This window comes from Triturus cristatus, chromosome 2_2 (assembly GCF_964204655.1).
Source record: "Triturus cristatus chromosome 2_2, aTriCri1.1, whole genome shotgun sequence".
In the NCBI taxonomy this organism is placed as follows: Eukaryota; Metazoa; Chordata; class Amphibia; order Caudata; family Salamandridae; genus Triturus; species Triturus cristatus.
Window position 1 is genome coordinate 970161546 of NC_140582.1, and position 19689 is coordinate 970181234.

The window sequence follows — 19689 nt, forward strand, 5'->3', positions numbered from 1 at the left end:
TCTTGACAAGAACTTGCACACCTCTGTAGCAAGTAAAGAAATCTCTATTATAAAATGTCTGAAATTCTTTTGAAAAAGAACTGTAACCACTTAAATTTTGCCATGGATTTTTTAACTCTTATTTCACAATAAGTGCTTCTGGATTCATCATGTTAGGGGATTTTAATGAGTGGGGCGACTAGCTGGATCTACCAGCTATGACCTTGTTGTTGGGAGTGTGTGTCACTTGTAACCTCACTCAACTGTTGACAACATCCACACACAACGCAGGGCTCTCATTTGATATAATTTTCACATCAAACAACTTTACTGCAAATCTCAATCAATCATGCTGCTCTAACCTGATCTGACTACAATTGTCTTCTCTGTCATTTATTTCATAACATTGTCTAATATAGGTCAGCTGCAGCTTGCCTCCTGCTCAAATTACTGCATAATACTCACAACAATGGACACCTTTGCAATCTACACTGTCCCCTGTCTACAAGCATCTTATGTTCAAAAGTATATGCATTTATTTCAAGGTCTTAGATAACAAAAAAACTTTATTTTATTCAGCAACATCCTTCTGGCACTCCTGGATGTAGCTTCTGAGATCTTCCTTGGCTTATCTACTTAGAAATCCTGTGATCAATAAACAGCGTGAAGATGTTCAGGGATTTTCTTACCAAATTGTGAAAATTTGGACTCTTCTGCCCATTGAATGGTGTTTGACTTTTTCACTCTCTCTCAAGCCAGAAAGCACTTATCAACTGGATGTTTAAATACTAGACTGTACCTGACTCCAAAATTTGCAATCTCTGCAACAGGATGACTTAACTAGTATTTGTGAGCTTTATCAATACCATAAAACAAACAAACAAACAACTAAGTAAATAAATAATAATACACTGTGCATAAGATGCCCCAGCCAAGCTAGATCTTGAGTAAAAATGGCAAGTATTTGTGCTTCTTGGGAAATTGAATTTCAGCGTTGTTCCTGCACATTTCTTGTTTTTTTGTCTTTTTTTTGTGTCATATTTATTTATTTCAGAAAAAGAAATTCACAATACACAGAAACAAGAAAATATATACAATATTCTAAAATAACTTGTGTTCATACCAAGTAACAGTAAATCATATATAATAATAAACAATAAATATTAGATAAGTTATACAAAAATTATAGAATAAGGAAGGGAAAGTAATTTAAGTACACATATTAGAAAGTAAGTAACATAAAATGTGTAGAGTGGAAAAGGAAAAGGTAGTAGAGAGAACCTAAAGGTATAAACCGGAATTAGGTAAGTACTATAGCATAAGAATATGTAAGAAAATATATATAAATTAAAGAAAGATAAAGATATAAGTTTATATGATATGATAAAAGTGTAAAGAGAAGAGATCAATATTGTGAAGAAAGGGAGCCCAAACTTGCTGGAAAAGTTCCTCTTGATCTTGTAATCTATAAATAATACGTTCATGAGAAGCAGTTTGAATCATTGCTATCATCCATTCTTCCTGCGTAGGGGGACTAGATGATTTCCAATGTCGCATGATGCAGTTTTTAGCAGTGGGAAGTGCAATATGCAAGAGACGATGTTGCGGGTGTTTAATAGTTACAAGATTTCTAAAATCATGTAGAAAAATAATAGAAGGGGTACGAGGAGTGTAGAGAGAAGGGATCAAGTCCTTGAATGTGTTACCTACATATACCCAAAAATGCTGCATAGAAAGGCAATGATAAAGTATATGGGAAAGATCACAATTATCATCAGCACATCTCCAACATTTGGAGTGTGGAATGAGTCTTGCTCTTTGTAATTTTAAAGGTGTCCAATGCCAATCATATAGGATCTTAAAAAGGCAGAACTTCAAACGAGCCTCTCGGGTACCTTTGGCTAAGGCTTCCAGCATGTCTGACCAATCACCGTCTTCAACAGTGATGTGTAGACGATTTTGCCATTTCTCTTGAAGAGCTTTAAGAAGTGGTTGTGAATATAGGTGGTGAATCAAGACTCCATACAGGCCTGACAATACCCTTTTATGCCGACCCCAAGTAAAAAGATAGTCTAAGATGGGTGAAGAATTCAGAGACCAGGAAAGGAGAGCCAAGACATCGTTTGAGACAACACTGAAGTTGCAAGTAACGTGTGAGCTGATACGGCAGGAGGCCAAACTCTTCACTAAGTGAATCAAAGGATTTTATTTCGCCATTTAGGAGAAGTTGATCAATCGTGTGCATTCCTCTTGATTTCAAACCAGACCATTGGAGTGCACAACCACTTATACGAATACTTTAAATACCCCAGAGTGGGGCTTTATAGTGTAATCGATGGGCAACTCGGAGGATACGATGTACACATTGCCATGTTTGGTAAGTAGCTTGCATTACTGGATGCAGGGGAGAGGAACGTGGAAGGCGGGATCCATAAAGGAAATCTAGACCATCATTTCGATTAAGTATAGAGTGTTCTATTGTGACCCACTGTGGAGGGTCTGCTGTACCCGAAAGTAAATAAACTAGCTGCGAAAGATGTAAAGCTACAGAATAGTGTTCTAATGATGGCAATCCCAACCCACCGTGAGAGCGACGAGCCAATAATTTAGAAGCAGCTAGATGAGGCTTTGTAGATCCCCAAACAAAAGATCAAATTTGAGCATCCACTCTGCGAAGTGTGGACAGGGGAACAAGAAGTGGAAGCATACAAAGTACATAGCTAAAGCGAGGTAAGGTAACGATCCTCACAGCTTGTACCCTACCCCACTTAGAGAGACCCAAGAGAGACCACTTTGCAAAGTCAGTTTCCATTTGTGTTATAAGGGGTGTGATATTATCTGTGATCATACTTGATAAGCCTTTATTAACTAACTGGCACATGCATCAACAATGCCATTTGCGATTCCTTATTAGCGAAAAATAAGGATTCGCTAATAAGGAATAGCAAAAGGCTATGCATGTAGAACTCGCTTAAAAAATAGCGATTTCTTAACATTCCTTAATTGCGAGTCGCAAATTGCGAGTCGCAATTAAGGAATACCTCCCCATTCATTCCTAAGGGCCTAGAGGCCCATAGGAATGAATGGGAAGACATTCTCAATTTGCGATTCTCAATTAGAGAATCGCAAATTGAGAATGCAATTTCAAGGGTGCCAGGGTGTCAAAGGGACACCCTGTTGCACCCCTGAAATCTGCATGTCTGAAAAAGGCATGTGTGTGTCTGTAAAATGGAACTTTGAATAATGCACTTTAGTGCATTTTTCAAAGTTTTTGCAAATTACCATGAAGTTCAACTTCATGGTAATTTGCGCCCCTTTTAGCGAAATCGCTAGTTTTTTTACTTTAATGCATTGTATTTAAGGAATCTCAATTTGCGATTCCTTAAATGCAATGGCAATTTAAGTAATCGCAATTTAGAGATTACTTAAATTGCGATTTTTGCATTTGGGATGATGTATCCCAAATGCAAAAATACCGGTAGCAAAGGGGCAGATTCTGAGAATCTGCCCGTTTGCGACCGTTTTTTGCTTTGATGCATGTGGGCCTTAGACTCCCAAATATATTAATTGGGTTCCTGCACATTTCTGATATTATGTTCGAATCCTAAATGGCCATGTTCAAACTCCTGACATTCCAAGAGGCAAACTTAATATTAATCAACACAAACTCCTACTTTTGTACATCATCTTGAAGTACAGCACAATATCACAATGCACTGACACCCCAGACGTGGCTCAGCTTTCCCTAACAACACTAAGCCTCTCATTATGAATGGCTTATATGTGCAGTGACGTCTGCTGAATCATTTACAATTTTGGTAGGGACTCTTACCCTCATCTGTCTAGGTTATCAGCACAAAAATGCACGCGCTAACACCCAACATCCAATATTGCTCCAGCTCCAAGACAAAACAGACATGAACACCTACATGTGACTAGGATGTTTCAAACTTCTGCATCAGAACTAGACAAAGCTTCTATAACATTCATGCTCTGGCCACCCGAAGTTTCATAAATGTATAAAACAATCAGATTCAGACAATGTATCTACAATGTACAGCAATTAAGTCCAAGCAGTCTTGTGCATCTCCCGCCTCTTCCAATGTACTTTTCTAGGCAATCATGATCTGTTAAATCAACAGGATGAGGCAATTATCCAAATGTGAACAAAATCCAATATGAGTGACTGCCAACAATGTCAAGTAATTCCGCTTTCCGCCCTCGTTCAGGTTACAAAGTACCCTCCTGCAGGCCTCAAATGTTTATTCAGCCATTCAAGATTCCAGGTTGCAACATATCTGCCTGGAGAACACAAACAATTATTCAGCCCCTTATGTATCAGACTGTCCTCAGAACAAGATATCAATTACCCAGTAACAACAATATTCTTGATATATAGCCTTTCGTAATGTTTTCCTAGACTACATGGTCATTCAGCTTCTACAATATTCTTGGTAATAACGCTGTTTGATAATGGTCACATTAGAAATGATGTAACCTCGTGCATTTCAGGTATAAAAATGCACGAAGAACTACCTCATTTTTCCATTTTTTCTTTTATAACTCCACTTGATAGCATGAACTTGCCCTAACAATTCCAAATATTACCATTCCTTTTTGGGAAATTAGTTCCCTTCCTCATGATATAACTTCCATAACAATCTACTTGTAAATAACCATTAAAAGTACTTTCAGTATATTTTACTTAATGTTATTCAAGTTATCTAAAATCAACAAATACTGATGTTTCACACTTTACTTCTAATTACGATGCATGAAAGTTTTTATGACAAGAGTTACCTGATGGGCAAATATGAGGACACTTTTAAAAAGTCTCTGTTGTTGAAAATATGTCTTAAGTTTCAGGGAGAAAGAAAATATTCAAGGATTCCACACTCACAGACTTCTTAATGTCTGCTTGATAGTCCACAACAACACTGTGCCACAGTACATATACTCTCCTATCTTTAATCAATCAACCCTATGCTTTTTTGCTTGTTTTCTTCATTATATATAGATTATGTGGGAATATTGAAGATCTTGTTTGGACACAGGCCATATCTCATTTCAATTGTTCTGGTTTTCTTTCCATATCAACAATATTGCATGATGCTAATACTCAACATGCATACATTTTCTCTATCATTATTTCTTAGCATTCTTGATTAACTCTTGGTACTATATTGGAATCAGCTTGATCGACATCTCTCAGAAGGTGTTTGCCAGGATCATTTTAGATCGCCTACAATTATGGATGGAGGAAAATAATATCCTCTCCCCCCTCCAGGGGGGTTCAGGGCCAAAATGTCAACGGTAGACCAGATTTTCAGGCTGCAGCTCCTCTTTTGGAAGACAGTAACGATGGGGGGCGGCAGTCTGTATCTGGTCTTTGTTGACCTTAAAAGCGCCTTCGACTTGGTTACCAAAGAGAGGCACTATGGAAGGTGCTCAAAGAGTTGGGGCCTCCGTCTTATCTCTTACTCATACTTAGGAAATTACACTCCAGCACCTTCGCCCAAATTAGATTTGGTAAGAAGGGGGATACATTAATTGTATTCCGGTTAATAGGGGAGTGAGGCAAGGATGCGTGTTAGCCCCAACACGGTTTTGCATCTTCATTAATGGCTTGGTGGATGTTATAAATATATGTCAGAACATCGATGCCCCTGAGCTAGCAAACAAGAGTATACCAGCAATGATGTTTGCAGACGACACCTTGCTCCTCTAAAAATCCCCCATGGGCCTGCAAAAAATCCTGGATGCCTTCTGCGAATTTTGTAGGGGGAGGGGCTTAGAAATCAATATACAAGAAAACAAAATTTATGGTTTTTAACCCCAGTAAGAATGTCCGCTCTAATCTCTGCATGAATGGTGTACCGTTAGAAAGGGTATCAGAATTTGATTACCTGGGTCTTACCAAAAATGAAAATATGACATGGAAACCCCAAGTGGTCAGATCTAATCTGAAATTAATACAGACAGCTGGGGGTTTGGCGAAACATTATAGAAAGTCCTTCCACAAACCCCTGACCCCGGCTATATAGATTTATAAGACGCAGGCCAGAAGCTCAGCTCTCTACGGGGTTGAAATATGGGGGCACTTGAACCCAAGGCCAATTACACATACCGAAAATAATTTTCTGAGGCAATTGACAGGGCTTCCGCGAACCTCCCCTCTGTTGCCCTTGTATATGGATCTGGGGGTGAGACCTATCGCACAAGAAATTGCAAGGCGTCCGCTACTGTATGGGTGACGTCTGTGGGCAACAAACGAGCTGGCGGAGTACAGAGCCGAATTGCAAGAGGTACTCAGCCTACCTGGGGCAGGGAAGCTTCCTTGGCTTATGCATATCAAGAAAAGCTTAAATGAGATAGGCTGTCCCGAGCTATGGGCAAGTCCTCTAATTGCCCACACCAGGGTCACACAAACATATTTATCCACCATGTACTGGAAGGCGAAATTTGATAACATCTCAGACAACCCCAAGATTGGCTTTGTAACTCGCCAGTTCCTGGATATAAAAGCCATTTACCAACTAGAGCCATGCTTGGACTTTATACGTCCAACCATTGCCAGGAAACTCTATTTGCAGTTTCGTCATGGTTGTCTCCCCTGCATTCATTTGTTAATAAATGGTCTAAGGATGTTCCCATGGCCTGCCCTGCCTGTAGTCTAGCTGAGGAAACAGAACTGCATGTGTTTTTTTGTTTGCCAAGGCTACTCTAAGATCAGAAGAAGAGAATTACAGCAATTATGTAAGAATCTAGGTGCTATCCATTGCATAAATGTGTTTAGGCTTTTAAAACATGACACCAGCATGCATATAGTATTTGCTACCTCACGATTTCTTGCTGCAATGTGGTGGGCTCATCTGCAATTTTTAAAACCTTAATGACATGTAGTTTTCTATCTGTGGTCATTGACAAATTGCGAAAGATCTTTTTCTTTTATCAATGTATTTTATTCTTTTAAATATTCCTGCCAAAATCATTTTTAATCGTTGACATGAAATGCTGTCTTTTATGGTTTCATAACCGAAATAAAGATTTTCTGCTATATTGGAATGGCAACAATATTCTATGGATGAACAAAACTCTTTCACTTCTGTTCTGTTCTTACATAACTGTTCTTTAGACTTCAGTTACTTACAATTAAGGAACTTAATAGTCCCCGGGGCTGTGGGGGGGCCGCGCGGCCCTCATTTTAATTTCAACCATTTGCCCAAGGGTGGTTCTTGGGATTTTCTTTTTTTTAGAACTACTTTTTGGGAATTGTGGGCTGCCTGTGGGACCCCCCCAAAAGGCCAAGGGGGTCAGGGTGTGTCTACCCTGCCACCTTTTCTTTTTTTAAAAATGTTTTTATCCTGTGACTCGGTTCGAGTCACAAGAAGGCTGCCAACACTTCCTGGTTTGAAGTGTTGGCAGCCAATCCGATCTCAGCACTAGATCGGGAGGGGTCATGGATCCATTGCATCCTTATATATACAACTGGAAGGTTTTTTAAATAACTCAGCAACTACTGAACGTATTTACACCATAAACTACAAAAAAGAGTGCTTTCTGAAACAAGAGCTACCTTTCTGCCAAGTTTGGTGTAATTCCATTCAGCAATTTAGGCTGTAGCCTTGTCTAAAGTTTCCTACGGAAATTAACATGGAGAAAACGTGTTTTGGGTCCTCCCTTTGTTCTTGGCCCCCGCTTGATGGATCACACCGAAACTTGCAACACAGTAGCTGAAGTGAGCGGGCCATTCGTTTTGTAAATTTCGTGAAGATTCATCAAATGGCGCTAAAGATATTGGCCAGCCAAAAAACGCTATTCCTATAGAAACTATGTCCTATTTATAACTACCTCACCAGGCCGTGATGAAGCCAGAGTGAGGGTGAACGCATTGCTGATTAAAACAACTTGGAAATTAAAATTTGTGTGGTGCGAGTTTATCTGGAGTACTTATTGTGTACCCCAACCTGCCAGAAATGTAATGATGGGGGATCCTCTTTGTGTGTATGTATGTATGTATGTATGTATGTATATATATATATCTATATTCACTGAAAAAACCATAGGTTTCACACACGTTATAGTTAGGAATTAGCATTTAAAAAACCTTGCAAATTCACTGAAAAAACCATAGGTTTCACACATGTTATAGTTAGCTGTACATTTCACTCGTAAAAAACCAATGAAATTGCCCCGTTATAGTTAGTGCAGGCAACTATAACTCACGCGACCGCAATCCTCTGCTGATGCTAATACTGTATTTAGACACTTATTTGCCCATGTCTTCTTCCATTAAATTTTAGCTATACATATATTACAAATATTTTTTTTTCATAAAGACACATATGTCATCAGCAGAAGATTGCGGTCGCGTGAGTTATAGTTGCCTGCACTAACTATAACGGGGCAATTTCATTGGTTTTTTACGAGTGAAATGTACAGCTAACTATAACATGTGTGAAACCTATGGTTTTTTCAGTGAATTTGCAAGGTTTTTTAAATGCTAATTCCTAACTATAACGTGTGTGAAACCTATGGTTTTTTCAGTGAATTTGTACGGTTTTTTAAATGCTAAGTTACTTTACGCCATTCGTGGCGTTGCGCGCCCAGTTAACGCAGTTCGTTCTGTGCGCGCACGGTGCGCGAAAACAGTGAGCACGCGGTGCGCTTCGCGCACCGCGCACCCACTTTACGCAGTTAGTGCCGTGCACGCACGGTGGTCACGCGGCGCGCGCCGCACACCGCGTGCCCACGTTATGCGGGATGGGCCATGTACGCACGATGCGCTTCGCGCACCGTGCGCACATGGGGGACATATTATGCGCATCTTTGTGAAATTTATTATTTGTTAATTTTCTAACTGTTATATGCTATGCACAAATGGTGCCCTTCGGGCACCATTTGCACACGGGGTGGGAAGAATGTGGATTATTTTTTTTTAAAAAAATTTTTACCGTACGCGTACGGTAAGCGTAATCGGCGAATTTCCGAAAAAAAAAGATTTTTTTTTTTTTGGGGCTTGTGGGTTGTGTGGGGACCCCTATATCAATGCTGGGTGGTTAGGATGTGACGACACTGCCTCTTTAACCATTTTTTGGCTTCGTTTTTGCTGCCCAGCTCAGATAGCGAGAGAGAAAATGGCGGCCGCCGCTTCCTGGTTTCGACCGATTCGAATGTTTACTAAGATCTAAGAGCCAATCAAAATCGCGCTCGCGCACGCCACCGTACGCGTACGGTAAGCGCACCGTAAGCGCACCGTAAGCTGCCACAGATATATATATTGATTTAAAGGCTATTTTCTCAGAATCTACCGAACAGATTTATACCAAACCTACAAAAGGCACTTCCTTGACCTGAGGACTAGCTCTCTGCCAAATTTCAAGTAATTCTGTTCAGCCGTTCGGGCTGTAGCTGTGTCTAAAGGTCCTATGGAAAAATGCATGGGAAAAACGCGTTTTGGGACCCCCCTTTTATCTCAGCCCCCGCTTGACGAATCCCCCCGAGACTTTCAGGGTAGGAGCGGAGCGGAGCACCCCACCTATTTTGAAAAATTCGCGAGGATTCGTCGACCGGCGCCAAAGTTATTCAAAATAGAATGTTGCGGATTTCCTATGGAAACGTGGTCCTAACTATAACTACCTACTGGCGACCGCCAGTAGGTAATATATATATAGATCCAAGTACCACTCCAAAGCGCTTCTCGGCACCATGAACAGAGAGACGGACACCTTCTTCTTTGTAGAAAACTGCAGCCGCAGTGTCGTATTTATTTAAATCATAGAATCAGTGCAAATGAAACGGGAAGACGCGTTTCGGCCAACTGTGTGGCCTTGCTCACATGATTGCGTTGCAAATAGGTAACGTTTTTATACACAAAAGAAAGAAAGGGGAGGTAACATGGCTTTCATCGCTATTGGTTAACATCCAACTGCACAATCATAAACATAGAAAAAATACATAAATACCTCATAAATCAAGAGGTGGTCATTGGCTTATTACGTAAACCGTAATGTTAACTAGAATGCGAATTTATGTGTTAACATAAACGTAACATCTATGAATTCATGAATAATCTATATAATACGGCTGTTATGGTCGGAAGAACAAGAAAAGTGCCGTAGACGATTGAAAGCACTGTAGAGCCATAGGGTTCATGTTAGAAAAATACATCCTAAGACAATGCTCGAAGGCTATCACTGGTAATGCATAACAAAAACTACCACATTGTCAATTAACAGTGTGCATTTGTGTGTTTTGTTCTCTAATGTGATACTAGTATTTTATAGAAGGTACAAATACTTGGAGGCAACAGGTAGTAATCCACGACCATTGAATACAATTAATATGTGTAATTCATAGGTAGCTCGCTAATAGCCAAACACAACATAATATGTGTGTAAAATTGATGGTCTAGTCTATGTTGTGTGATGCGTAGGGATACCAAACAAAATTTAATAATACTGGCCATTTGAAGTGCAAAGTGTTAAATTAAATTCTAAGTCATAGATGGGGCATGTATTAATCAAAATCCCCTAACTTTGTGATGTGAACCGTGAATAGGTATATATTAGGTGATTAATGAGAAAAAGTGAGTTGATTAATCCACAGCAAAAGAGCCCTAAAAATGTAGTCACTATGTTGAATTTGTTTGAATAAATACAAAAAAGAAGAAACAACGAATACCAGGTGTGAACCCTGAGAATCAAACAAACCACAAAAACATTGTACTCGCTACAATTACAGGACATTGCCCACAGACGAACTACATCAAAGTATGATGTAAAGTAACAGTAAAAGTTTTTAGTTGAGACAGAACAATTATAGATAGTAGAACAGATCTTCACATAAATTCAAACCTCTCGGAGCCTTAGAATCTAGTTCCATTATATACTTTGTTTCTAATTGCCTGAGTTGCTTTTCACGGTTACCCCCCCGTTTGTTTAGTGGGACATTGTCTATCACAAAGTATTGCAAGACATTGAGATTGTTACCATGTTCAGTTTTTATATGACGGGCCACCGGGTAGGAAGGGTCGGAGTTAACTATGGCTCGTAAGTGCTGCAAAATGCGCACATAAACCTGTAACTTAGTGCTGCCGACGTAGCGAAGGCCGCAAGCACATTGCAGAATGTACACCGCATGATCTGTCCGGCATGTAAAGTGTCCTCTGATGAGGATGGGTTCATCAGAAAATGGAGTGCAATAGGATTTGGTATTAATACCAAATTTGCATGCCCTACATGTGCTGCATTTAAAAAAAACCTTTTTGGGGGATAACCAAATGCTCTTAGGGTCTAGTTCCGGACTAGTTTTAACCAGATCTTTTCTCATAGAATGTGCCCTGCGGTAGGTGAAATTAGGCTGTGTAGGCAAAGTTTGTGAAAGCACCATGTCAGTTAAGACAATAGGCCATTGGGTTTTGATAATGGAGCGAATAGTGTTGGCCTGTCTACTATAGGTGGAAACAAAACGACAGATTGTTTTGTCTTGACTGACATTGCGGGTGTTATTGCAATTGTCAATAGGGGGATCCGAGATGTTAGTGTTAGGACTAGGTGTGGTAACTAGTAGAGTTTGTCTATCTTTACTGTTTGCCTTGCTAAGGGCTTTTTGTAGTTTGCTAGCTTGATACCCTCTCTGTAGAAACCTGATTTTAGCTGCTTCCTGAGCTATAAGAAGTTGTTCTTCATTACTGCAGGCTCTACGTATTCTCAAGAATTCCCCGTAGGGGAGACTGGATATAGTGTGCTGCGGGTGAAAGCTAGTGGCGTGAAGCAGGGTGTTGCCTGCTGTTGGCTTCCTGTATAGGCAAGTCTGAATGGTGTTATTTTGAATGTAGACAGAAACATCCAAAAAATTAATAGATGTTGAATCTATATGGGAGGTGAAGTTAAGGTTTAACTGGTTACAGTTAATGGCTCTTACAAAATCTTCAGCTTGTTGTGCTGTACCGTCCCAAATGATGAATATATCATCTATATATCTCCACATTGTGATGATATGTTGACCACACAGATCCCTGTGTTCGCCCATGAGGACATGCTCCTCCCACCAGCCCACATGTAAACATGCGTAGCTGGGAGAGAAGCATGCCCCCATAGCCACTCCTTGTTTTTGTCTGTATATAAGACCATCAAACATGAACATGTTAAACCAGATTGGTCGCACACTGCTACACCTACCAGGCGTGTTCCCCCAATGAAAATGATCCCTGAAGGTCAGCGTCGGCGGATACACCTATGCTCGAGTGTGAATGCAAGTATGCGTGGCGTGTGCCATCCCTGGACACGTGTTTCGAGGTAGTTGCCTCTCGTCAGCAGGGAGTAGGAAAATGTGTGGGGTTGCTGTGTAAGCTGCTAAAATCGTTATCAGGTCTAGTACCTCTCGTAGCGCGCAGGTGCGTAACCATGAGTCCGTCGACTCCACCGGCTCAAGGGAGCCTGAATATAAAGTTAAACCAGATTGGTCGCACACTGCTACACCTACCAGGCGTGTTCCCCCAATGAAAATGGTCCCTGAAGGTCAGCGTCGGCGGATACACCTATGCTCGAGTGTGAATGCAAGTATGCGTGGCGTGTGCCATCCCTGAAGGTCACGCATACTTGCATTCACACTCGAGCATAGGTGTATCCGCCGACGCTGACCTTCAGGGACCATTTTCATTGGGGGAACACGACTGGTAGGTGTAGCAGTGTGCGACCAATTGGGTTTAATTTTATTCAGGCTCTTCTGAGCCGGTGAAGTCGACGGACTTTGGTTACGCACCTGCGCGCTACGAGAGGTACTAGACCTGATAACGATTTTAGCAGCTTACACAGCAACCCCACACTCATTTTCCTGCTCCCTGCTGACGAGAGGCAACTACCTCGAAACACGTGTCCAGGGATGGCACACGCCACGCATACTTGCATTCACACTCGAGCATAGGTGTATCCGCCGACGCTGACCTTCAGGGACCATTTTCATTGGGGGAACACGACTGGTAGGTGTAGCAGTGTGCGACCAATTGGGTTTAATTTTATTCAGGCTCTTCTGAGCCGGTGAAGTCGACGGACTTTGGTTACGCACCTGCGCGCTACGAGAGGTACTAGACCTGATAACGATTTTAGCAGCTTACACAGCAACCCCACACTCATTTTCCTGCTCCCTGCTGACGAGAGGCAACTACCTCGAAACACGTGTCCAGGGATGGCACACGCCACGCATACTTGCATTCACACTCGAGCATAGGTGTATCCGCCGACGCTGACCTTCAGGGACCATTTTCATTGGGGGAACACGACTGGTAGGTGTAGCAGTGTGCGACCAATTGGGTTTAATTTTATTCAGGCTCTTCTGAGCCGGTGAAGTCGACGGACTTTGGTTACGCACCTGCGCGCTACGAGAGGTACTAGACCTGATAACGATTTTAGCAGCTTACACAGCAACCCCACACTCATTTTCCTGCTCCCTGCTGACGAGAGGCAACTACCTCGAAACACGTGTCCAGGGATGGCACACGCCACGCATACTTGCATTCACACTCGAGCATAGGTGTATCCGCCGACGCTGACCTTCAGGGACCATTTTCATTGGGGGAACACGACTGGTAGGTGTAGCAGTGTGCGACCAATTGGGTTTAATTTTATTCAGGCTCTTCTGAGCCGGTGAAGTCGACGGACTTTGGTTACGCACCTGCGCGCTACGAGAGGTACTAGACCTGATAACGATTTTAGCAGCTTACACAGCAACCCCACACTCATTTTCCTGCTCCCTGCTGACGAGAGGCAACTACCTCGAAACACGTGTCCAGGGATGGCACACGCCACGCATACTTGCATTCACACTCGAGCATAGGTGTATCCGCCGACGCTGACCTTCAGGGACCATTTTCATTGGGGGAACACGACTGGTAGGTGTAGCAGTGTGCGACCAATTGGGTTTAATTTTATTCAGGCTCTTCTGAGCCGGTGAAGTCGACGGACTTTGGTTACGCACCTGCGCGCTACGAGAGGTACTAGACCTGATAACGATTTTAGCAGCTTACACAGCAACCCCACACTCATTTTCCTGCTCCCTGCTGACGAGAGGCAACTACCTCGAAACACGTGTCCAGGGATGGCACACGCCACGCATACTTGCATTCACACTCGAGCATAGGTGTATCCGCCGACGCTGACCTTCAGGGACCATTTTCATTGGGGGAACACGACTGGTAGGTGTAGCAGTGTGCGACCAATTGGGTTTAATTTTATTCAGGCTCTTCTGAGCCGGTGAAGTCGACGGACTTTGGTTACGCACCTGCGCGCTACGAGAGGTACTAGACCTGATAACGATTTTAGCAGCTTACACAGCAACCCCACACTCATTTTCCTGCTCCCTGCTGACGAGAGGCAACTACCTCGAAACACGTGTCCAGGGATGGCACACGCCACGCATACTTGCATTCACACTCGAGCATAGGTGTATCCGCCGACGCTGACCTTCAGGGACCATTTTCATTGGGGGAACACGACTGGTAGGTGTAGCAGTGTGCGACCAATTGGGTTTAAACATGAACATGTTGTTATGTAGACACCAATGTATCATTTTTAAAAGGATTTCATTGTGTCTGTACATGGAAATACTGCGTTTCTTCAAAAAATAATCCACAGCGATCAGTCCATCATGATGCCTAATGCTGGTATAGAGAGATGAAATGTCTAAGGTCATCAACAAATAATTACTCGACCATTGAATGGAATTAAGTTTAGATAAAAAATCCTTAGTGTCTCTGAGATATGTAGGCAAACCAGCAACATGTTCTTGAAGATAATAATCCACATAGCGGGACGTGTTCTCAAAGATACTGTCTTTGGCTGAAATGATGGGCCGACCTGGCACGGGATCCACCTGTTTGTGTATTTTAGGTATTAGGTAGAAGGTAGGTAGAACCGGAAAATCTTTGTTCAGAAAGTTCATTTCATCCTTTGAGATCAGACCTTCTCTTTTCCAACTATTGAGGTCTTCTTTATAGTCTTTAATGATTTTTCTAAAATTGGCTGAATTGGAACGTTCGTAGCACTCTAAATCGTTAATGTGTCTGTATGCCTCTTCTCTGTATTGTTTTTTGCCCCACAGAACGATATTGCCTCCTTTATCTGCATTGTTAATGACCACCGACGAATTGGACTTTAATTTATCCATAAGTTGGAAATAACTTTGATTCTTTTTGGAATAGACTTTTGATTTGTTTTTTTTAGTTTTCACATAAAGTTTTTTAAAGTCGGTGATGCGATCATGAAAAATATCTAGTGCGTCACGAGGCATGATGGGAACAAAGGTAGAGGGTGCTCTGAACGGACTATTCCCAGGAGCTGCTAAATTGAGACCTTCGGCATCAGCGATTTCTTGTGTATTCTGTGGAACTTGTGAAATACCAGTTGATTCATGTAACAAGGAGTGAAGTGTTGACAATGTGGGGAGTTCTTGGATGGTAAGTAATGATTGAATTGCTTCAGTTGTTTTGTGTGGTTCAGTTTTTCCATGATTTTTGATGGTATAGAATTTAGATAGTTTCAGTTTGCGTATGAACTTGTATACGTCAACTCTTGTTTCTACATAGTTGAAATTGCTCTCGGGGCAGTAGATCAATCCTAACGAGAGCAGTTGTTTTTCTGCTAAGTTAAGTTGGATGTCGGTGAGATTGACAATGGTTTGATCTAATTCTTCAGGTGTTAATGCCAGTTTTTCCTTCTCCTCTGCTGCCCTCTGCCTTTTGCGTTTGTTGCATTTCCGCCCTTCCCGCCTTCGCCGATTTCTGTTGTTGCATTTGGCTGATTTGGATTTCTCGGTCGTAAGGACATTTTCCGCTGTTCCCTGATAAAATCCATTTCTTCAGCAAAAGATAAGGGCCCCAGGTTATTTGGGTTGTTGCCATCCGGAACGCCACTCGTTCCGAATCCGTGTCACTAGGAATGCTACTAATGTCAGAAGTCGACGTTAAAAGGGTATGTGAAGTACTCGCTATATTTTGTAAAAATCTTGGTTCTTGTGTTGCCCCCTTTTGTTTTTGTTTTTTGATATAGTCGTACTTTTTGGCAAACGTGAATACTTGGCCCTGTTCGTAATCGTTCTTATCTCTTGTGAATTTGTATGCTTTTCTGGCTTTAATGATTGCTTCTTGTTTGTTTAAGCGGGCAGACATATCGGTAATGTTTTTATCAATTAAATCTTGGTTGCTTGACATCCTGAGTTTTTCTATTTCTTGTTGAATCCTTGTAATCTCGCTGATGTTGACATCCCTATCTATCTTAGCGTATTTCACTAGTAGACAGACTAAGCGCATAGACGCTTCTAAATTGCTATCCGCCCATTCCTTTAGAAGTAATGGATTGGGGTTTTCAAAGCTGGGTGCTAGCATGATTCTGAGTCCCCTCGGCACTCGTCCGACTTCATTATATTTTTCCAAAGATTTGATCTCCCACCATTTTGTGAGTTCGCTTCGTTTGTGTTTTTCCAAAGCTTTGAGCAGGTTTTTCAGATCTGATCCCTGCGATATCTCAACTGATGGCTGATTGCTATTGGCGGTGATTTTGGGTTGATTGCTAAAATATATATTCACTGAAAAAAACATAGGTTTCAGGGACATTATAGTTAGTTGGACATTTCACTCATACAAAACCATAGAAATTCCGCCGTTATAGTTAGTTGAGCTAACTATAACTCGCGTCCAAGCAATGCACTGCTGATGATGTCACATATTACATCATTCATGACATGGTCAGTGACATCACTGATGACATCACTGATGACATCACAAATGACATCACTGATGACATCACTGATTACATCATCCAGTGAATGTGTGTTTCTGTAAAATTTAAATATGTTTTATATATATGCCAAGGTGTATTGAAGAATAACTGGATGTATAAGTGTCTGAATGAAGTCATGGGAGGTGTGGCTTCTTGGGCTGTACGCCAGATCAAAAAAGAATAAAGTTACTTTGAAATTTCGTGCCCTGGGTCTCATTACTGCAAAACCTCCCATACCTAAGAAATGGAAAAATGCATTCCCCCGGAGATATTTAATTGGAGGCGTTAATTCATAATATGGGCTCAGGCGGAGAGTACGGGCATTGCATAGATACGAGACAGCTGGGCTTCGTAAGTTCCCCATCGCACAAGACTAGGATGCACTGTTAGCTGCCTTCCAGACTGGCAATCTGACAGCTATTGATGCTGCCCCGTTAGCCAATCAGTGATACACACACCAGTCCCCCCACTACTCAGCTAGGGAGCGTTGACACGTCTCAGAGTTTGCAGAGTAGATATATGTTGCTCCCCCTGGTCTGTTTTGGATGACTCCTCACACACCCCCTCCATCCTCAGGCACAGGGATTCTCCTCGTTGATGGCTGCTCTGACCAGATATGTGTTATGTGACAACTATCCATTGGGTGCGCGGATACGTGGTAGAGTTCTAATGATACCTCTTTACATACAGCCATGCATGGTTAATAATAATTGTGTTTTAGTGTATGGCAGATGTTCTTTTGATGTTTTAAGTTTTCAGTTCTGTTTAGCATGTTTTGTAAAATATGCTTTATTGGTACTCATTAGTGATCGATATATGCGTTTTATCATTATTTAAATCCTTTCTCCTGTTAAACAGTGATTTGCCGATAAGACCTGACCGGCTATGCACTGGATGTATCTGGTGCACATATGTAAGCTCCTGATAGGACTGTTCCGATAAGACGTGTTATGAGTAAACAGTAGATAGCAATGAAATTAAATGGTCATTTACAGTATAGCTCAACTGGGGGCAATGGCATACAGAGGTGCTCATGCATATGTTTGAGTATGATATGAACGTCAGTACTAGGGAATAGCATAAATGTGCTTTTTGGGGTTTTTTTTCTTTTTCAAACTACTGTGATGGTTAAAACTATTTTGCACATGGGATTTGTATTTCGGATGTCCACATCTGCAGCTTGTTATGTTTAAAAAGTAAAAGACCAATACAGATATTTAAGCAAAAAAAATAAGTGTCTGGATGAAGGATTTAGAAGGTGCGTGACTGACTGTATAAGTGAGTGATTAAATGTGTCTTACTGAATGCATGGGTTAGTGACTAAACTGTCTGAATGTCTGTATCAGTATGTCTGTTTTTGTGTAAGATGCTGCATGTGTTGGTCAGGAGCTACATGAATGTCTATATGGGTTATTGATTGGTTGCCTGAGTATTTGTATGGAAGACTGAGTGTGTGTGTGGGTGGGTGGGAGGTGTGTGACTGTGCATAGATATGTGAGTGGTTGATTCACTGGCTGTATGAGTTTAAGAGTGCATGTGGAAACAGCTGTATGGGTGGGTGAGTGTGTGTATGGATGTGTTGTTGAAAGGTTGGATGTCTCAGTGGTACATGTCCAAGTAACTACATATGTAAAAGGCAGTGTATGTGAGAGTTGGAGTATATGAATGACTATATGTGCGAGTCAGTGATTGTGAGAGTGGCTGTATGGATCAGTGTATACTTGTATTAGTGATTATATAAGAGAGTAAGTATGTGTTAGTATCTGTATGAAAAAATTAGGTGGTGTGTGTATAACTGTGTAGGTGAGTAAATGGAACTATGATTCATTCTTTCCATGACTGACTACGATGAGAACATGAGTGAGTAGGATGAATGGTGGTGTGTCAGTGTCTGTATAGCTGCACGAGTGCATATGATAGTGTTGTATTGATCAGTGACTATATGTATGAATGGTTGTATGGGTGAATGAGTGTATGTGTATGTAGACCTAGGAATTAGTGAGTGCATTTGTAGTAACTGGTTTTGGTGTCTCGATGGTTTTGAAAATGGAACTCTGTATTTTACAGGGGGTGTATCAAAGGTTATATTAGGGTGTGAGGAGGTGCATCAGATTGTCACGTGGATGTTGTCATCAGTGATGTAATTTGAGATGCCATCAGTGATGTCATCAGTGATGTCACTGACCATGTCATGAATGATGTAATATGTGACGGCATCAGCAGTGCATTGCGGGGGTCAAGTTATAGTTAGCTCAACTAACTTGCCCGGTGAAATTTCTATGGTTTTGTATGAGTGAAATGTCCAACTAACTATAACGTCCCTGAAACCTATGGTTTTTTCTGTGAATTAAAAAGGTTTTTTAAATGCTAATTTGTAACTATAACGTCCCTGAAACCTATGGTTTTTTCAGTGAATTTCAAAGGTTTTTTAAATTCTAATTTGTAACTATAACGTACCTGAAACCTATGGTTTTTTCAGTGAATTTCAAAGGCTTTTTAAATGGTAATTTCTATTTATTTTCTTCTTTAAACCTATAGTTTTTTCAGTGATTTTAAATTATCACTTCATTGTCAACCTAGTGAAAACAGCCAATATCCCGTTTTCCAGCAATAGCTTCCACAAAAAAAAATTCATCACAAATGAGAACAACAACTAACGGTAATAATATACAGAATTTACAAGTGCGTGAGGATCGTTGCAGTGATTGTATAAGTACATATGTTGGCGCAGCCTAACTCCGACAACAAGCTTATCTCTATTTGGCTGCCCTCCATGTGCCAAATACTGAAACTTCAACTTTTCATGGCCCTGTATTGCTACAGCTGCAACACTCCACTGAATGTGAAATAAACATTCATATCCACACTGATGTCTCATGTCCACCATCTTTCTTGTGTGGAACTATGGATGAATATAGGGTCAGTAATTCCCCGT